The 20,980-nt window shown below is 46.1% G+C and overlaps 1 protein-coding gene across 1 annotated transcript in view; it reads left to right on the top strand.

Annotated features, from left to right (window-relative positions):
• The window catches only part of LOC142586931 (uncharacterized), a 68,445-nt gene that overhangs the window by 7,315 nt on the left and 40,150 nt on the right, over window positions 1-20,980 (top strand). Inside the window, exons 2-3 of the mRNA XM_075697807.1 lie at window positions 8,096-8,162; window positions 15,933-16,090. The gene's annotated coding sequence lies outside the window, so the exon portion shown is untranslated. The remainder of the gene's footprint in view (window positions 1-8,095; window positions 8,163-15,932; window positions 16,091-20,980) is intronic.

The raw sequence follows: 20,980 nt of genomic DNA, 5'->3' as shown, positions 1-20,980 counted from the left end.
CTCACGGTTTCGCAACTTTCATAATGACGTATTTATTACAACGGAACAAAGAATATCTAAGATTTTTGTGCTAGTACTCCAACGCGTACATATTTTTACTGAACAAGTCATTCATTGTGAAAAACGCCGGAAATAGAAAACGGATGGGCAGAACACACGAACAAGCGCAGACTCACAATGACGCTTTATTGATAATACACATACATACACTTTAAAAGAATACCGATGAAATTAGGTAATGAAACCAAACAGCACCCCTACGATGGACAACTATGCACCGTTTTACCGGCGAGGAGGAACGCATCCTCGAACTAGCGCGCCGCGCCGCTCTCCTCCTCGCATTGGTATGTGCGAATTCCGCTTTCTCCCCTGCGGCAGCTTAGAAAGGCAGCAGTTTAATGGCGAATTAGTACAATGCGAACGCGTTCTGTCTGAAATTTCTGCGATGTCAGATGGCTCGAGGTCGATGGGCCGCCACTATGCTCTATTTGACTGCGAAAATAACTTTACGAAACAAGCGTGAAGTGCATGACCAGCCGCGGCGGCTTTGTGGACAATGCCGCTGTGAAAAAACAGAAGCGTCCGTTGTGTGTTTCCAGCATAAACAGAAAGGACTTGATATCATCGCGTGTATGTTGGGAAGGTTTTGTTCCCAGAGATCGCATGGTGACGAACTGGGAACCCATGATCAAACTGGGATATGAAGGAAAGGCGCGTATTCGAGTCGGCCCACTACTGAGAATGAACGAACTATTTCTTCGTGCACGCACATTAAACTTGCTCTGTCCCAACGTGTTCAAAGATTATCATGCTTGGCAACCAACGTCCTGGCTGAAGTTGAGCGATAACGTATTATGAAAACAGTACGTGACTAAGAAAAGAAGGTGTTCCCTCCCATTCTGTAACCAAAGCCACGCCTACCGTGTGCCGGCCAGCCCTAGTTTACATGGGCTCTCCCGTGCTTCTGCACCTCCCCAGCAATCTGTCGACGCCGCTAATCGCGCGTGGCACTGCTACAGAAATATAAAATTGCTGTGGCAAAGAGTAGTTTTTCGTTTTTCAGCGCTCTGGAGTAGGCTAGGTGGCCTTGCACGCACAGTCATCCTTGGAGACCTAAGAGTGAGCATAATCTATCAACGCGTCGCGTTTGTCTGGTTGATCGTGGCATATTCGCTGCCACTGTCATCAGCTCATTTTGTTCAGGTTAACAGCCCTTTATGTGGAGTTATTTTACGGTTATTTATTTTGTAAAGCTTGATGCCCGGGTGCCAGATCAACTCACTGTTGATGCCAACACAACCATACCCCCTGAGCCGTCGATGGCTGTTGGCTTGTCGTCTAATGCCGCATCTGACGCCACTTCAAGTGTTCACGCCGTCCGATGTGTTTGCTCAACACAAGGGCATTGTTCTTCCGTTTGCCGTGCTTGCTGTAACATCTGGGTCAACTGTGATGCAGTTCAGCAACTACTACCAGTACCCCATCAGCCTACTGCGTGCAGAGACCGTAGGATACTTCCAGGCAGTCGACTACGTCGACGACCTCGATGTTCCTACCGACTCCCTCCATCACGTTGACGCCATCGCTTCAGTCTCCGGCTCATCACCTTCAGTGGGTTTTGACAACGCCATCAACCCTGCTCTTTCCCCACCTCATCGCCGCCAAGTTATCGCTCTCCTTCACAAGTTTGTCTCTTCTTTCGACTGCCATCAGACGCCACTGGGCCGTGCCACCGGTGTTTCTCACACCATCGACATCGGTTTCCGCTCCCCCTTGCGACAGCGCCCGTATAGTGTCTCCGCCGAAGAGCGCCGAATCATCACGGAGCAAGGGGACGACATGCTCAAACGCACAGTCATCCGTCCCTCTCAAAGTCTTTGGTCTTCACCTGTCGTATTGGTGAAAAAGAAAGTTGGCTCCATTCGCTTTTGTGTCGACTACAGACGCCTAAACAAGTTAACGAGAAAATACGCTTATCCACGGCCTCGAATCGATGACGCTCTCGACTGTTTACAAGGCGCAGAATACTTCATTCCCTTGAATCTGCGCTTCGGGTACTGGCAAGTTCCAATGGCCGAGCCTGCCCGTCCGAAAACCGCGTTAGTTACACCTTTGCGAGTTTAACGTCATGTCCTTCGGGTTGTGCAACGCGCCTGCTACTTTTGAGCGTATGATCGACACCATACTTCGCGGCCACAAATGGAAGACCTGTTTATGTTATCTAGACGACATCGTCGTCTTCTCAACCCATTTTCCGACACACTTCGCTCGCTTGCATGACATTCTGACCCGTCTCGCCTCTGCCGGCCTATAGCTTAACCTCAAGAAGTGCCATTTTTCTGCAAGAAAGCTAACCATATTGGGTGACGTTATCTCAAAAGATGGTGTCCTCCCGGACCCAGACAAGCTCCGCGCCGTTGCAGACTTCCCAATGCCCATGTCTATCAAAACCCTCAGAAGTTTTATTTACCCATGCTCTTATTTTCGTCGCTTCGTACGCAATTTCGCATCCATCGTGGCGCCTTTGACAAGTTTACTTTGCGCGAGTAACGGCATAGCAGCGTAGTCACCTGAATGTGATGCAGCGTTTCAGCAGTTGCGCCACTTGTTGACCTCACCACCAATTCTTCGCCACTACGACCCTGATGCTCCCACGGAAGTCCATACTGACACCAGCGGAGTTGGCCTTGGCGCCGTCTTAGCGCCATGGTAAGCTGGCTATCATGAATACGTCGTTGCTTATGCGAGCCGTACTCTAAAGAAAGCAGTATTAAATTACTCCGTCACAGAAAAGGAGTGCCTCGTGATCATCTGGGCACTAAGCAAGTTTCGCCCCTACCATTACGGCTGTTCTTTCGCCGTTGTTACTGACCACCATGCCCTTTGTTGGCTTTCTTCCTTGAAATACCTGTCCGGATGCTTGGAACGTTGGGCGCTTCGCTTGCAATAGTACGACATCCGGGTCATGTACCGCTCCGGTCGCAAGCACTGTGACGCTGACGCGCTGTCTGGCTCCCCACGGACGCCTGACTTGGCGTCTTTGGCAGCTTCCTCATCCACCCTGTCACCGTTCACCATCACAGACATGCTCACAGAGCAGTGCAAGGACCCAACCCTTGCAATGTTACTTGACTACCTTGCCGCTCCGTCTGATGTCCCTTCGACACGAGCACTGCGTCGCCAAGCAACCCACTTTTCCGTGCGGGACAGCATTCTATATTGCCGCAACTACATGCCCGACGGACGCAAATGGCTCCTCACTATACCTCGTCGTATGCGCTCTGACGTCTGTGCGTCTTTTCACGCTGATCCCCTAAGCGCTCATGCCGGCGTCCTCGAAACTTACACAAGGTTGCGTCAGCGCTATTATTGGAGAGTCATGAACAACTTTGTGCAAAAGTACATTCAGTCTTGCACTATATGCCAACAAGGCAAGACACCTACCCAGCGTTTCACAGGACCGTTGCAGCCGCTACCATGCCCGTCTCATCCGTTGGACAGCGTCGGCATCGACCTCTACGGCCCGTTTCCATGCAGCCGGCGTGGAAATCCGTGGATAATTGTCAACGTAGATCACCTTACTCGCTACGCTGAGACTGCAGTTCTGCCAGCAGCGACTGCCTGTGACGTTGGTGTTTTCATCCTTCGCAATTTTGTTCTTCCCCACGGTGCTCCCCGAGAGTTACTGAGTGATAGGAACCGTGTCTTCCTGTCGCCCTCCTCGCTGAGTGCAAAATAATTGATCGCAAATCGACCGCGTACCATCCCCAAACTAACGGTCTGACCAAGCGCTACAATCGCACACTTGACGACATGTTGCGGATGTATATTTCATCCCCTTTGTTACGTTCGCGTACAACACCGCGACGCAAGCGACCACCGGCTTTTCCCCCTTTTTGCTTGTGTATGGCCGTGAGCCTTCATGCCCTTTGGACACCCTGCTGCCGTACCAACCTGACGCTACAGAGTATACTCCGCTTTCCGAAGTCGCCAAATATGCTGAAGATTGCTGTCAGCTGGTACGTGCCCTGACTAGTCAGACTCAAGAACGTCAAAAGACAAGACATGACCGTGCTCATCAACCACCGCACAACTTTGCTCCTTGTTCGCTTGTGTGGCTTTGGATACCAGCCCTCATTCCTGGCCTTTCTTCCAAACTCGCTGGCCCGTTATCACGGTCCGTACCGTATCAACGAGGCCACTTCACCGGTCAACTACATCGTCGAGCAGCTCACCGTGTCACCAGACCTGCGTCGTTGTGGGCGAGAGACAGTACATGTTAACCGCCTAAAGCTGTATTACGACCCGCTCATCTTCTCCGCGTCCTGAGTCGCCAGGATGGCTACGCTTCGCTCCCGGGGCATTGTAATGAAGCAGACGCGCCTCTGTCTGTGTGCCGTCTGAAGAGGAAGACGAAGGACCGTGCCGTGATCGTGAGCGAGCCCCGTGCTACGGACAACCCCTGCAGTGCCTTGATTTACCTAGCGTTACACAACGTTGTGAACGACACTAAACCTCGTCGCAGTTAAAAAAATCCTAACTAGAAAATTTTAGGAGCACGGAAGGAAGCAAAACGCGTTTCCTCCGAGCTTCGCGGTTACCTGGAGTCGGATGTACGCTTGTGAAGCAGACCGCATGAAACATGGAGACACCGCTGATTGTGGTCACCGGAGCGATACCTTAATAGAGTTCAAGGCTACATAAGCATTAATAATAATAATTCTATTTCTTCTTCTAGTTCTATCGTCGGCAGAGCTGCGGCAGCGCTTCTAGTGCCGTCGCCCTTCGATATTGCGGCTATATCGAAGCTAAAAGCTTAGTAATGACACGCTAAGATGTTTCCCACTCCGAACAACGTGTTGCAAGCTCTCGAGAAATTTCGAAAACTTGCCACTCGTCAGCAGCACTTTTGCGGTTCAGCCTCCAGCGCGATCCCACATACCAGCATAGTGTCGGTCGATAGACGGCGCCGTGATCGTAAATGGCGGCGTCCTCAGTAAAACGGTCTATAAACGCAGTTGCTGTGCAAAGACTTTTCAGCGCCTCACATCTTGTTGCACCTTGTGATACATCCAGGCTCTGCACTTATGTTCGTGCGGTACATATATTCATTCCTTCATTCGTGCAGTTTATGTTCGGCAGAAACATTTTTCATTTTATTGCACGCATTTCAATTTTAATGTATTCGTCTTCCCTATCTAACCAATATCTTATTCCTTACAGACATTTAAAGAAGGAATAAGATATTGGTTAGATAGGGAAGACATATACTTTAAGATTGAATAAATGCGTGTAGTAAAATGAAAAATGTTTCTTCCATAAATTACATATTTTTCTTTTTAGGATTCACATATGATTTCATTTAATATCTATTGTTGGGTTTTGTATTAACACAAATATGTTTCCATCCACCTGCTGTTCCCATTGTTTTATTACTTTTGGCACACAATTAGGATGTTTTATTTTCTTTTAAACTTTTTTTTGCGCAGGTTGTTGCTCTATATTGCTCCATATATTCGCTGACGTTTATTTCGTGAATAATTGTACAATTTTAGCGCACCATTAGAATCTGAATATCTTGCTTGTACTTAGCCGTTGGTGCACATTGTACTATACATTTGAAAAATCGAATGACCATGGACATTGCTGCCATGAATTTTCACAGTAACCAACGCTGTTGTAACGCGCAAAATTGTGCATATATGTGTGATCTGCTGTCAAACCTGCCGTTCTTGGGGTTGAGATCTTTGTCAGGCTTTATGCCTTTAGTATCAGTCTACCTGCGCTTGAATGAACAAGAAATAAACTTCAGTTCAATTCAATGCAATTGCAGATGCGCAGTTTCCTTCCATTCCTTTTTATGGGCGGCATTCTTGATAACTTTGTGTATGTGCGATTACGTGATTTGTCTGGTGTTCAATAAGGGCAGTTTTTTACCTTGAATGAAAACGAACTTGCGCAACTTTTCAGTCCTGTTAATTTATCGCAGTCAAATATTTATGGCTGATATCACATCTACGCGCCCTTGCGCACCGCTTGAGACCAGTGGGGCCGGCTTCTCGTAGGCTGCTCAGAAGTAAACCGCCAGGTCTAAACTAATGTTATTATCAAGATCTTTATTGCTTATGTTCATTCCTTCGAGACACGTACGTATTCGATATGCCTTAAGTTCTGCACCACATTCTCGCCGAGACAGCAAGGGATGTAAAATCCTCGGTCTTCTAGTAATTTTTCTCGCAATTTTACTACGTGGAGAGGCAAATATTTTTGAATATAGCGACAACTGATCACAAAATAATGATCGTGAACATAGCCCTGAATCTAGAGATAGGAGTTGACTAAACAAAAGAAAATATTACAACTCATTTTAGCAGGAGAAGTAATGACAGACATTGTCATTTAAGGGTGCATTCATACTGGTTACACACAGAGGTCGCGCGACCAAGTTGGCGGCAAAGAGACGGGTCACAAATAGTCGCAAATGATCCCTTTGGTCGGAAAGCAACTGCTGCGATTGTTGGTAAACTTTTCAGTCGCGCGAGTGCACTGGAAAACGTGCCGAACGAATGAGGGGCACAGTAAACGGACGTTTTCATACGGGTGGTGTCTATTATACGGGGCACCCGCCCGGTTGCTCAGTGGCTATGGTGTTGGGCTGCTGAGCATGAGGTCGCGGGATCGAATCCCGGCCACGGCGGCCGCATTTCGATGGGGGCGAAATGCGAAAACACCCGTGTGCTTAGATTTAGGTGCACGTTAAAGAACCCCGGGTGGTCAAAACTTCCGATTCCTCCACTACGGCGTGCCTCATAATCAGAAAGTGGTTTTGGCACGTAAAACCCCAAATATTATTATTATTATTATTTTACGGGGCGACGGGAGTGCGAGCAGACTTGAACGGCGCGAATCGCGAGAAATCTTGGTTTTTCGATGGGCATGAAGCACTTCCCTGATGGGACACTAGTCGCCACGAGTGTCGCCGTGGTCGCCAGTCATCATCGGTTATGCGACCTCTTTCAAATGCAGCGTGAAACTACACTCAAAGACGCACACACCTGTTCAAGGAGAAGTACAGCGATTGGGACTGCATCGCTGCTCTAACTTACTATAGTTGCTTATACCATATATGACGCGCTCAACCTAATAACTTGCTCATCTACATGTTACAAATACTATAATTAGTTTCATAATTTATTGAATAACCACTAGGAGATCAGTATCTGTCATTAAAACTGTTGCACTTAGGATGTCTGGCCTGACGTGGCATAAATATTTATGCCGCCGGTGGAAGTTATTTTCAGGAAACGACCTTCGTTTTACCATATATACGAAATCTGGAGGCTGAAGGGCCTATTTTACGCTCGCTAATCCTAACAAAAATATTCGGACTCCCAAAGATTTCGCGAAAGCGCACCCTTTTATTTCTGACTTATGGGGAGATTAACGTAGCTCCGGCTGTTTGGTCGTTATCCTGTTATATGTTGAGCTAGAGGTCGAGGATCAGCATTGAGAGCGCTTTAGTAAAATAAATTGTAAAGAATTCGAACGTCACGCAGCTGGGCTCTTACGCAAACCATAGAAAGTACCTCTGATTACATGCCTTTTTTCTCTACCGAAAACTTGCCATTCCGATAGCGCTATTTTTCTTTCAGAATCTTCGCCGTCAAAACGGGCAGAAAAATAAATAAGTTTTACCTTGATTGCTTTTGGCGAAGGTGGAAGCTAAGTTCGCCAGTACTACAACCGAGGATGAATGCGCATATATCATTATATATAAACTTGTAAACTTTGATCACCAATCGTTTGGTGGTGCACATCATTGTAATTAAATATTTACTCTGTTCTCCTTGTAACGTCGCTGAAAATTTTCTACGCTTAAAGCGTAGCCGGAAGAAAGTCTCTGCCTCTATGTATATGCATGAATAGAGATAAGGAGATAAACAGTAGAGAGAGAGAGAGAGAGAGAGACAGAGAGAGAGAGAAAGTATGGGACGTGGCAGGCACAGGCATAGTTGGCGGTAATTGCTCGCAATCCAATAATGCTTCCTTGTCGGTCGGCCCTAGTTTGACGCATTCTGATGTCTTCTTTCGGCAGCTTGAAGCAGAGCCTGAGCAACGTGCTTGCAAAGTTACCAGACCTCGATGGAGATGCACCCGACAAAGTAAGAGACCGGCATTATATAGTCTAAGCTTGTAGAGAAGGACATAATTAGGAATCCCTCTACAGATTGACTTTTTAAGGTTTTCACCGCCTCCCATTTTTATAGAACATCAACGTATGAAAACTGAGTAAAAAGATCGGACGAATCTATCTAGCGATGAATGTCGACGTAAATGCGATTCACATTCAAGCAACATAGTGACATGTACTTCCAAGGCTTGAACGTGCATGCAGCTTGGCTCCTCTCACCCGCTTGATGATGATGATGATTTATTGGTATCCTCTTTGAAACGGGGCGGGAACAAATCGTCATCTATCCTGCTTGAGTATACTGAGGTATGCTATGAATGCTTTTCCTGCTAGCATTCTTGTATACATCTTTTCAAACTTCTCTATCTGCCTCGTACAGCTGCCTATGGCTGAAATGGATTAGGTCGTATCAGTCTCTTTCCTCCGTGCTTTTTTCCACCAATACTCAAAACATTTCTTGCTTATATCGTCTGATGACCGGTTGGTACTTCCGTCTACATTAAATCTAAGCCCTTCTGGAAGTTGTATGCTACGTACTGGTCTAGCAGGGTGAATCCCCTGCATTCCATTAGAATATGCTGAGTGGTATGCAGATTTCGGTTGCAGCAGGCACATGCGTCATCTAATTTTTAATATTTGCTGCGGTGCGTTTTTGTCCTTGGACAATCAGCGCGAGCCTCAATTAGCGAGGCAGTCTTTTTCGTTTAATCGTACATATTTTTCCTCCTAATTTATTTCTTTTCGTTCTTGTATATCTTCATGGCTTTTTCGTTTCCATTTTTGCATCGAATTTGCCGCCTCTGTTTCTAGCACTTTCTTTTCGATAACTCCTGGTTGTATTGCTTTCCTTCCAGTGGCCCTGTACTTGGTTACCAACTTTCTTGCCTGCTTTATTGAAGTGTACATACACTTGTTATCTATATCATACACTTGTTATCTATGGAGGCTTTAGACAGCCAAGTGCACGTAGTTTTAATGAAAAGACCCATGACAAGTCTGGAAAAAAAAAGAATGAAAGGGCTGCATGAAAAATGCACGTACTTGAATTACAAGCCCTTCGTAGAGACAAATCATAAGAAGCCAACAAACGCTGACACGAAGGACAACATAGGGGAAATTCGTGATATTCGAAGCTTGTGGGTTCGGTTCCCACGTGCGGCAAGTTGTTTTTTCATGCACTTTAATTTCCATTAATTTAACGTTTCTTTATTTCATTTATTAAGCACAAGTAATTTCCCCTATGTTGTCCTTCGTGTCAGTCTTTGTCGGCTTCTTATGATATGACTAATAAAAATCTGGCCCCTTGGTTAACCCCCCTTTCTTCTCGCTTTTTAGAGACAAGTAACATAAAAAACTATTGTCCTGTGGAGCTCATATTGTTTAGATGTCGCAGTCTTTGCATAGCGGTGGAGAACTCTAAGTGAGGCTCATATGTGTGCAATGCTAATAGGGAAAGAAGCCTTCCCAAATATGCATATTATTTGGCATAATTGCGTCTTCACCACTAACACATCCGATAGCATTTGTAGATGTCAAAGCTTCCATGTCCTGATGACCCCTGGAACTCTATGCGATAGTCGTACCTGGAAGGAATAAGAAATTCCACTTGGTGTTAGAAAATGCCAGACACGGTGGCACCCAGACCCTGGGCTATGTATTGTTGAACAGTTTTTGAAAGCCGATACAAAAATGATATTGCTCGAAACCTGTCTCAATGTTTACCATAAAGTTCTGTGGCAGCAAGAAGAGGATCCGAGACCTTTTATGGGAATGCCCTCATTGCGGTTGTATTTGCAGCATGTTGGAGAAGAGAACCCTTGTCCAGACTGTGCGCAAGCTGCCTTGCATTGCTCGGCCCTTTGACATGAACGATGTTGCTGTAAAACACTGCATCTTGTTGCTTAGCGCACCTTTCTTTCCTTTTGTTATAACTCGGCTCAACTACTCAAAGACATGTGATTGTGTCCGACCTTTCAAGTTACAGCGTTGTATTTGAATTTTCACTAGATTATTACCAGCCAAGTGTATCTCTACTTGACCTGAATGAAATGACTCCTTACCTACTGTAAACAAAGTAATAAGTGATACCAATAAGGACGAATATACCTAGTGCGGCGAGCAAGTTACAAAAGTAAGGAAAATACGTTCAATTGTGTTTTATACAGTATGCACAAGACGTTTCCCATAAAACTGGTCCCTTGAAAATCCAAGCCCTGCACATGGACTTATGTTTTTTTTTTGTCAGGCATATTTTTCCACACTTGCAGGTAATGTCTAATCGGGTCACCGTGTCAGCTGTCACTCGTGCGCACTAATTTCTTCCCCTTACGGGAACAGGCATTCAACTCCACTTTCGTCCATTCACACTCACCTAAACTAACTCAATGACTGTGAACTCTTGAGAAATGAACCCAAGTCAGTGACATGGCTCTCAGATGTTTCTGTACCTGTGGTGACGTTACGGCGCATCTACGTGCTTAATTGTTATCAGCATGCTATCAGTAAACACGTTGTTTGCTCAGCCCCCAGCCCACTCATGTACTTCAAACTATTAGCTTTTTCTTCTTGTGGTTCATCATACGCATACGATCTTTGCTCCCTGTAACGAACCTCAATTCCTGGCTTGATCTTTGCTTAACAATGCTCTGGGCCCCTCTGAACTTTCACTGGAGGGGTAGGCATTCTGCTTTCACTGGGGGAGTTGTTACAACTGTGGCACATTATTACTGTATAGAAAAAAATATTTCGATGAGAATGTCAAAAAATGTGAAATTTGACACGTTCAGAAACCGAGGCTCTCAAGTAGTCTTTTTAATGAATAGGGTGGGACTACTTGACATCCCTTAGATAAAAATCAACACTATGTAGTTTCACAATATGCAAAATTTTTGCCTTATTGATGTTTTGCTTTCGTTTAAAATAGTTTTTGACATGCAGCGCTGCTTTTCGCGAAGATTACGAGACAACACAGGTATGAGAAACATAACTGTTTCAGGCTGCCAGGAAACTGGAAACCACTACACTGTACGTCACGCATTACGCTTTCGGAATTTTGCCAGTGGCATAAAACTTCGCCTCCTTTCCGAGTAACGAGTGTACAGCTCACCTCGAGGACATGCGTGGGTGATTCTGCTGCTAGAGCAAACCAGCACTTCGGAGCTGCTGTTTTGCCGGCGATGAATAATTATTTGCGCGTGATGCATGCACGGAGTCAAATTACACTTTGAATTTTAGTCGACCTGATGCGTTGTACAGGAAAGGAAGAAATCGTCGCAAATCTACACACTACACAACAGAAAGTACGTAACACACCAAAAAAGTTTCAAAACATTACCGTCCTTCGACAAATTTCAAGTAAAAAATGCAATGAATTCCTTCTAGGTGCGCAAAGCGGTGATAAAAACGGAATAAGTCATGATTACAACGCTTCATGGGCTTATTAGCACCGCTTTAAGTGCAGGTGCAAACAAACATTCGTGCATGATATTTCGACGATTAGGTCATCAGGCTGCGCAAGAAAAAAAAGAAGAGCTGACATAATGCATTTGTAGGTAACAGAACGGAACTGAGGCTGCAGTTATAGGAAGTTCGTACAACCAAGCTTTGATGGGCGTGTCCGTAGTACGCGTAAAGACGTATGAATTGTCGAGATTAGTTATCTGCTGGCTTGAGAGAATGCGACGCCAGAAATGAAACATTTAGCAACCACAGAGTATTGTAAGCGATAATTAACCTACGGAATCGACGCTGCTTCACTGCTGTACATCGCGCACACCTTCGCACCCGCCTGATCCAGTGCACATGGCTACCCGCCGCCGCTGGTCGCCCCTGCGTGGTCGGAACACTTACACAAGTTGTAGTGGTTGCACTGGCTTCTTGCAATTTCCTGTAACCTCGGTGGAATTGAACACCACGGAGATCCCTGAGGGCATTTATCGTCGCGGCCAGATGAATTCTCAACACGAACACTTAGCTCGCTGGTACAAAGAAATGACAAGAATTGCCAGCGGCAGCAAGGGACGCTTCCAGCTAGCTTCCGCCATGTTTTTAATCCTTCCCAGCCGGCGCAGCCTTTTCTTCTTTCTGCCAATCGAATACTCTAAGGAGCGCACAAAGACCGCTACTTCTTTCTCAGTGCATCCGTTCCCTAGTTCCACCTTTTGCTTTTCTTGCTCTCTTGAGACCGCAGTAGTCAAAGCAGGTGTCTCGCTCTCCGCTCCTTACAGCTTTTCGTTTTTAACATTCTCTCGGCGCATCAGCGCGCGTTTTCTGGCGCCAATTTGGCAGGGCCGATTAAAGGTGCTGCGCTCCCTAATCGGCCGCATACAGCCATGACCAGAAAGTAGGTCACCCGTGTTTTGTCTTGTATAGTAGGGGTTGAAAGTACAGGTATATGCGGTGTCAGCAGAACTTAGAAAATACTGCTTTTACGGAGGCTTTTACGGAGGCAAGACTTGACTAAGAGTGCAAAAGTCATACTCCGCAATTACTGGAGTATTGTAGCTTTGTATATTCCATAAATGTTTCAAGCTTCTGACGCAATGTTACGTACACAATAGAAATTGTGACATTATTTTAAATTGTTGAGTGATCTTAAGCTTCATGGGTTCTTGAAAACTTTGCACCTCTCTAGAATTTTTCTTAAGGAATGTATATCTTAAAGAATGCACTCACAGCCACTAAATCTGGACGTTTGCTTTTTGGTTCAACAAAGGGAACCAAAATCTCTCATATGGTTGGTTATCCCCCCCTCCACAAAAAGAAAACAGAGATGATCCATTCTCATGTGCTTTATATCAACTTTAGAGCAAAATATTTCTCCCATGTGCAAATCAGTTCACTTCCTCCTATATGGTGCGTACTTATTTTCAATAAATTCGGCCTCATTGTTTTATTGGTAACTGATACAGTAAGATGTTTCATCAATCAGTATGAAAGAGACAGCCAATATACTCCTGATATTATAATATAATATATATTGGCGAAGTCATAGGTAGAAGTTGAACGCGGAACAATAAATTCTTAAAATCCGCAAATTGCGCAGTGATGCATAGTGTAGCTAATACTATGGTGTTGATTTGCTCTGCGATTTACAGAATTGAAGTTCTAAATGTCTACGAATGGGCGTCCTATATTGACAGCCATTTTGACCAGATTCATTAAAAAAAAGCACTGAGTGCCTTCCCACTCTGAGAAGAAGGTAGATCAGCGAAGTTTTGCATGCGGGCCCCTTAACGGCGCGCTGCTCCTCCGCCGCGGGTTGGCCCGGCATTGCACTGTCTTCGGGATCGGCCCACAAATTAGGAGTTTTGTTTCCATGCACGGACACGATCCTGTGCGAACTAGCCCTTGACAACATGTCCGTAAAATTGATTACGTCTTCGTGTTTCTTATTTATGAATGCCCTAGTGCAAATCACAGTGCCCAGTGCCATGCCGGATTATGGGCCCAGTGTTGCGCTCTAGATGCTGGGGCGCTGGGTACTGTAGTGCGTGAAATAGGCAGTGCTTGGGCGTAGTATAGATTTTTTGAATGCAGAAAGCAACAGAGAGCGTTTTATTGCAATGAAAAAAAAGTAAAAATAAAAACGTCGCCGCCAGGATTCGACGTTATGACTGCGGTAAGCCATGAACTTGTGAAGTAAGCTATTTCCTTTAGTGCGGCACTCTTTCTATCACACCTTCCCTCTCCCCTGACCTTTTCTTTATATTTCCGAGCGTGAATAAACCCGGCGTTCTTCGGCTGATACGACCGTGTCGTTCACTACGGGAGGGGCGTTGCCTCCGCTCGTCAACCATCATAACAGTGATCTACTGATCCCAAACCTCGGTACTTTAACACTAAACAACGCCAGCAAACGGCATGGTGTCCATAATTTGCCATATCAACACTCTGGCACACTTTTAGTTTCGCAGACGCGTTTCGCGCAGACATTCCAGATGCGCAATAACCCCGCAACTAAAGCGTACGACTGTATCAGACAGAAAACGTTGTTGTCTATATTCAATAGTATGCTTGGAAGTGCCAGAACACCGGTTTCCTTTAGCGATTGCTATTTGAACTTCGAAGAAGTCGTCAATGAACCGCCACACAGGGTCGCTGTATGGACTGTTGCTGCCGATTTTGGTAGCCATTTCTTGTTCTTCGGGCAAGGGACATGCAACATTTTCGGCGTTCAACGATCTGTTTCAATGGACGCGTCTGTCTAGTCGTACATCTTCGTCAGAGGAGTGTAAGCTAGTGCTGGCCGACTTTGGGGACAGTGCATGCACGTATGTTTATATAGCGTCACATCGGCGCTGATCGCTTGTTGTGGTAACACTCTAGACACGAAAAAAAATGTTTATTTAAGAACACCGATGCCGCTGTTGGAACATATATATTTCACCATGTCAGACTTGTGAGTCCTGAGCCCAGACGGGCGGGTAGCGTGTAGACGGACTGGGCGGGTACGCTAGGCCTAAGCTTCGGTGGAAGAGAACGATATTGGCGCGGGCACCGGGCGATTGCTGAAATGTATTTGAGCCTTAGAGCCTTTTATCTATTATCGTTCAGTACACTAGGGAAAGTGGAAGCACTCGAATTGCCTCAGCTTCGGGATTGGTGCCGTAATATCAATCAGCCGCAGGCTCCCTGGGAGTCCGTTCGAGCGCGCCTGAACGACTTTTGCGTTTCGTGTCGACTCCACAACATTGCTAACACAGTGACAACTCACAGTCATCGGTTGCGTACAAACTACCAAAGAACGAGGCGTCATATGCGTTTGCGTGTGATTTTGTCAAGAATATTGCTACCCACCCAGTCAAAAGGGAAATGCAAAAATCGAAAGCGATTTTCAATGTCAAATAAACGTATGCATAAAGAGGGCATGAACCAGGCTGCGACACGAAGTATACGTTTATGACCCGAAGATACAGCCTTATTTAGGACAAGATATTAGTATCTAGCGTTGAATATTCGTACCTTCCATAGAAACGCAACCAACGCAGTTTCCAGTGCGAGCCAGCGAACTGCGGTGAGAACCAGTGCGTGTGCAGCACAAACCAATGCGCCCCAGCGTCATAGCACTGAAACCAGCTTCTCGTCCAGTGTGACCTAGCTCTGATCCAGTGTTCTCACTGGTGCTGGTTGCACACCGGAGGGCACTTGAAAATGCTGGTTTTTGCAATAGGGTATATAATTGACCATTAATAAACGGAATAACTAATTATTGTACGAATAAAAGATAATTACCTAATAGTTATACGTTATTACTTAATTGAATGATTGCTCCATTAATTAATGCAGTGTCATTATTGTCACCTAGCAGTCTAAATAATTTATGGTGACGATGAACGCGGGACCAGTGGCACGAGCGCGTTCGTGCGGTAGCCAATCCCGAGGATCATAGCTTTGTGTCTACACATGGACAGAGTCTTGGTGAAACTAGGACTTACCAGCTTCGCTGTAAAACTGGCTAGTAGCGCAGTGAGAAGATCCCTCTCTTTAGGTTGATTACTTGCGCTATTGCAGGACACTAGCCTTTCTTTAGGTTTACATCAAGAGGTGTAATCGCGTCACTTGACTCAATCAATTTTCGTAATATGTGACTTCCAAAGAATACAAGAATAAACGCAAGTGGGCTCCTTCAGTAAATGGTAGACCCCGACAAAAACAGGTCTGCGTATTCAGCCTATGTGAACACTCAATTACAGCGCGTGTTTTCCTTGTCTAACAAACTTCAACAAACGCACCTTTACAGGGCTTTCCAGAACTTGTGAAAGAAATACAGGACAGCATTACTCGTAGCCAACCAGTCAGCAACTCACAGCACAAGATCGTTCCAGACTACGGTGGTGTCCACTTATCTATAATCAAGGGTTACGAAGCCGTGACTATCATCTCCGGCATCAACGAACCGTAAGTTCGCATAAAATTACTGTACTGTCCTACACAGATAAGCTCCAGAAAACAACCTGAAGGTGTCAAAAAAACATGTCTAGTCAGGAAATGGACGCTGACTAGGCTCGAAATCTCGGTGCTTGTTTTTCGCTGATTCATTCCTTACAAGAACTCTTAGAAATGCCGTTGTACCTATTACTTATAACACACTATTTACTAGCGTAGTACCGCTGCAGTAGGTAAGAGTAGAGACAGTAACCTTGCTGACTAAGCAAGATACTAACTGTTATTAGCAGGTTCAGCTAGCAATTTCAAATGCAGTTTTCGCGTGGGATAAAAAAAAAATTACCCATAACGTGTACGGATTGCTTATTTTTAACTTCTACAAAATCTAAAAAAGTTACCTGCTGCAGATAGCGAAATTCTTGATCTTGAGCTGGATTATTCGAAGAGTGGTCAATACTAGAAGGAGAAATTTAAACATATAATGAACTTAATAATGCCTTTCCGTGGAATGATACTTGAGGATAAAGTTCTGAGATATTTCCGAAAGTCAGGAACGAAATACAAGGGTGTCCCAGATACTTTTGTGCTTCACTGCATGAAAACGCGTTTCCCTAAAAATACTAATTGTAACAACAATGTATCTTTATAGCGAGTTTGATGGCACAGAACTCCGAAGGGGTGTCGTTAGGTAAATTGATTCCAAGTATCTAAACCTCGCAAGCTCACCGGTTACAATGAAGAAACTTCAAGATTTGCTGTAGAGTAGATATTTAAGAATGTACTAAGTGAATTATTTTGTTAACTTTTTTAATGTGTGAGAGTTACTTCAAGGTATATGAACTGGGAATTATATACAAGTAGTAACTAGCGTAACAACAAAGAAGTTACGATGACGACCTTTCTTTTAAATTCAATACCGGAAAGAATGACTGAAGGAATAAGAACAATGTTCTTTTACACATGGAGATGTTTCTTTTTTTGGACCGAAGGCTCCTCTCTTTCGTTTTGTTTATTTGCCTAAATAACCACAACTTTTGAAAAATAAAGGTCTCAATATAGAAACCTGTTCTCATTATGTCTTTACTATACAGATGTCTTGGCCCAGCGAATACTAAGCAAAAGAACATCTCCATTTTAATGTACATTACATCACGAACGACAAGATGCCGAGAATAAAATGTAGTTGAAGTATTTTAATATATTATAGCAGAAAATTTGTGATCTATGTGCGAGTTCACGCAAAATAGTTGCAGCTAACGGACATCTTGTTACATACACGCACACCCGTGAGCAAAAGTATACAAAGCGCGGATTGCGCGATGAAGCCAATTTTCCACTCTGCGCATGAATGAAACTTGAATTTAAGGACTACAGTCCAATCTTGCCATTGCAAACTTCCCAGTGCAACCGCCAATTTTATCTTTTCCATGTCGATTACGAAGGAATTCAGTCTTTCTGGCGACCTTGTGGTCCGTATACTTTTGCTCAAGGGTGTACCTGTGGTGATAGAAAACGGTATGCGCATTGTGCATCCTTGCGCAATGAGTAAGTCAAATCATTTACATCTGGCACATTGTCCCATATACAGGGTGTTTCAGCGAACGCTTTAAATAATCTTTGAAAGTTGCCTGTGGCTGATTTCATAATTCTAGTTCATGAGCTGGTCTATTCGAAGGGGTGTACAATACTTGCACAAGAAATTGAGATGTAAAATTGACTTTCAGCGAACACTTTTGAAAGTGTTCGCTGAAACACTCTGTATATCAGCAAAGTTTACATACCATCCTTAGATGTGCATCTCACGTACTCGAACGTGGGCTAAGGCCCAAACAATGAAACGTTCCTTTCTTTCGAGCGCCTCCTAACCTTACACAATGCCTCCTGAGAGCGGAGGACCGATGGAGGAAGCAAGCGTACTCTGAAGGCTCCCTTCGCCAGTCCTCCCGTAAGGAGCGGTTGCCGCATGCCTGGGTTCGAGATGATTTCTTAAAAGCTTCACGCGAACACCGATATTGAATAAAGTAATGTTGCATCGTCGCACAAGTTTTAAATTGGGGAACTAATATGGAGATACGTGGACGCTTTCTTCTAGTTTTGTTCACTAAACATTAAAATGTACCACATTACAGTGCAAAACTTGATGGGCTCCAGTAACGCTGGCACGCCGGCGTCGTGCAACGCCTAGCAACACTTTCATGCCGCACGCGTGACTGAACCGAAGATGCTTGGCAAGACGTACCATGCGCGCCCTTCTCCGCAAGTAGGCGACAGCGCGCATGCGCAAGGAAACGTCACGTGGCTAAGCAGTGAGGTGGAGCGCTCGTTCAGGGCCAGGAACGGCGTAAGGACGCATAAGGCAACCTCGGAGCTACCTTACACTGAGCAAGCACTGCGGAATCCTTAACCGAGGGACTCTTAGTAAGGAAGCTTTCAGAGTGACATAAAGAGGCCTCACCGCAATGAAGGCTTCCTTACTGAGGTAAGGAACATTTCATTGTTTGGTCCTAAGTTACAGGTGTCTGGGAGATAATTCTAAACAGGTGCAGATCATGAAAGTTGTCTCGCACGCGTGGACCTGATGTGTCCTAACATATGCTCGCTTTCATGTTACGAAATATTGCCACGTGTACTTGTATATCTATATCGGGCGACCACGTTTCACCGCTTAACAAATTTTATCGTACAGCGAAGGACGCTCCCGCATGTATAGGAAGTTTCTCGAAAGGTATCGATGGCTCTATCCGCTCTCTGTTTTTACCGAGCCTTGTGTTATTTGGTTTCATCGCGTGACGCGAAACGTGTAGAACTTTTTGGAAGGCATGCGGGTCTAAGCAATTAGTCTGGAACATTCGACAAGTGATGTATAAAAGCCCACGCGCTTGACGCATTGATCAGATTTTCGATGATCGCCGATTATGTTCGCCGCTATCGTTCTTTTTTCAGTGTATCCTGCTTTTGAGGGCCAAAAGTTCGCCTAATAAAACGCTAGTTTCGATAATCACAATTTGCTGCCTTCTTCACTGTCACTATTACGTGACGTCTTGTGGAGGTGCTTTACGTTCACTTACCGGATGCCCCCGACAAGCCGCAAAGACAACACCAAGGTCGTCCCGGAACATCGAGCAAGCCGCCGGCTTCAGTAGCTACCTCCGGAACACTGACTTCTACCAGAGGCGACAAAGAAGATCATGGCCTAGACCGCCCCAATGGCAGCCGCAGCGTCCCCAATAGTTCTGCAACAGCCCATGAGACACCGACGCTCCGCAGTTCCACACTCGAGGACTCGAAAAGCTGGCTGGAGGCGTATGAAAGAGTCGCTACGTTTAACAGCTGGAACAGCGACGACGAGCTGCGGCACGTCCATTTCGCGTTCAAAGACGCCGCGAGGACGTGGTTTAAGCCACTTTAATGATGTGGGACTTGTTCCGCAGCGGCTTCCTGCAAACATTCACAACCGTCGTGGGTAAATAGCGCGTCCAAGCGCTACTAGAAGCCCGAGTACAGCTCCTCAATGAGAGCATATCGATATTCACGGAGGAGACGGCCCGTCTTTTTGGGCACGCCGAACTAGAAATGTCGGATGAGAAAAAAGTCTGCTTCCTGATGCGGGGCGTCAATCAAGAACTTTTCGCTGGACTGATTCGCAACCTGCCCAAGACCATAGCTGAGTTTTGTACAGAGGCATCGACAATCGAGAAAACTCTGGAAATGCGCACTCGGCAGTATAACTGACAAGCGCTAACGCCGCGGTGTGCCATCCAACGACTGGGTTCTGACGACCTTCAAGAGACGATCAGGGCCATTGTGCGCGAATTACTTTGCAAGGTCTTGCCTTCGTCACAACCTGATGTGGCCTCGATCGCCGACATCATAAAAGAAGAGGGTCAGTGATCGCTTGGAGTTTCTGAGGTGCAACCACAATTACTCTAGCCGCCGCCAGAAGCGATGACCTACGCCGCCGTCGCACGCCCTCAAGGCCCCCCTCCGCGTCTGCGCCAAGGCCCTGTAACGCCCAATTCCGTCGTCCACCGCCGCCGCCGCCAGTACGTCCACCCGTCACCCAGCGCTGCTACCCGAGGAAAACAGACGACTGGCGCGCTCCTGACCACCGCCCGCTCTGCTACCATTGCGGAGAAGTGGGTCACGTCTACCGGCGATGCCCATGCCGGCAGATGGGACTGCGAGGGTTCACCTTTAACGCGCCGCGACCACAGCTTGGCGAACAACCTTGCGATATCACCGACTACCTTGCCGCTACTCAGTGGAGCTCTCCACGATAGTCCCGTTCACTGTCACCAGGCCGCTATCTGTCGGTGCAGCGTCGTCCATACACTGGCCCAGCCTGAGGCCGCTCTACGAGCCCATATCCGTAAACCGATGGAGCAACCGTTGGAGGTGCGACTGCTGTTCGTCAAACTGACGAAGGTCCTCGGCCGCCGACGAAGACGCCGAAGAGACTATATCGACGACATAACAATGACATAACAACAACACGCCGCCGTCCCTACGAAGTCTGGAAGCAAAGAATACGCCGATGAAAGACGACCTGACGACGCCACGTACAAGCCACAGCTCAACGCGACGCAGCCGTGATCCGACACCAAGACCTAATAGTAACGTAAGACGAAGCACCACCGACCTCGACCTGCATCTCGACGGGAACGCAGTCAAAGCCTTATTGGACACAGGGGCCGATTACTCCGTCATGACTAGACACATCGAATGCCCAGTTGAAGAAAGTTGAGTCTACACGAGAATGCCCTAAAATTCGGACCGGAGGGCACCTCATTCCACCGACTGGAATCTGCACGGCAAGAATTACCATTCATGACCGGACTTACCCCGCCACTTTCGTTATCCTCCAACTGCGTTGACGAGACAACATTCTCGACATGGACTTCC

The sequence above is a fragment of the Dermacentor variabilis genome, chromosome 7 (genome assembly GCF_050947875.1).
Source record: "Dermacentor variabilis isolate Ectoservices chromosome 7, ASM5094787v1, whole genome shotgun sequence".
Lineage (NCBI taxonomy): Eukaryota > Metazoa > Arthropoda > Arachnida > Ixodida > Ixodidae > Dermacentor > Dermacentor variabilis.
Note: the sequence above shows the minus strand (reverse complement) of the source record. Positions and strands in the feature narration are given on the sequence as shown.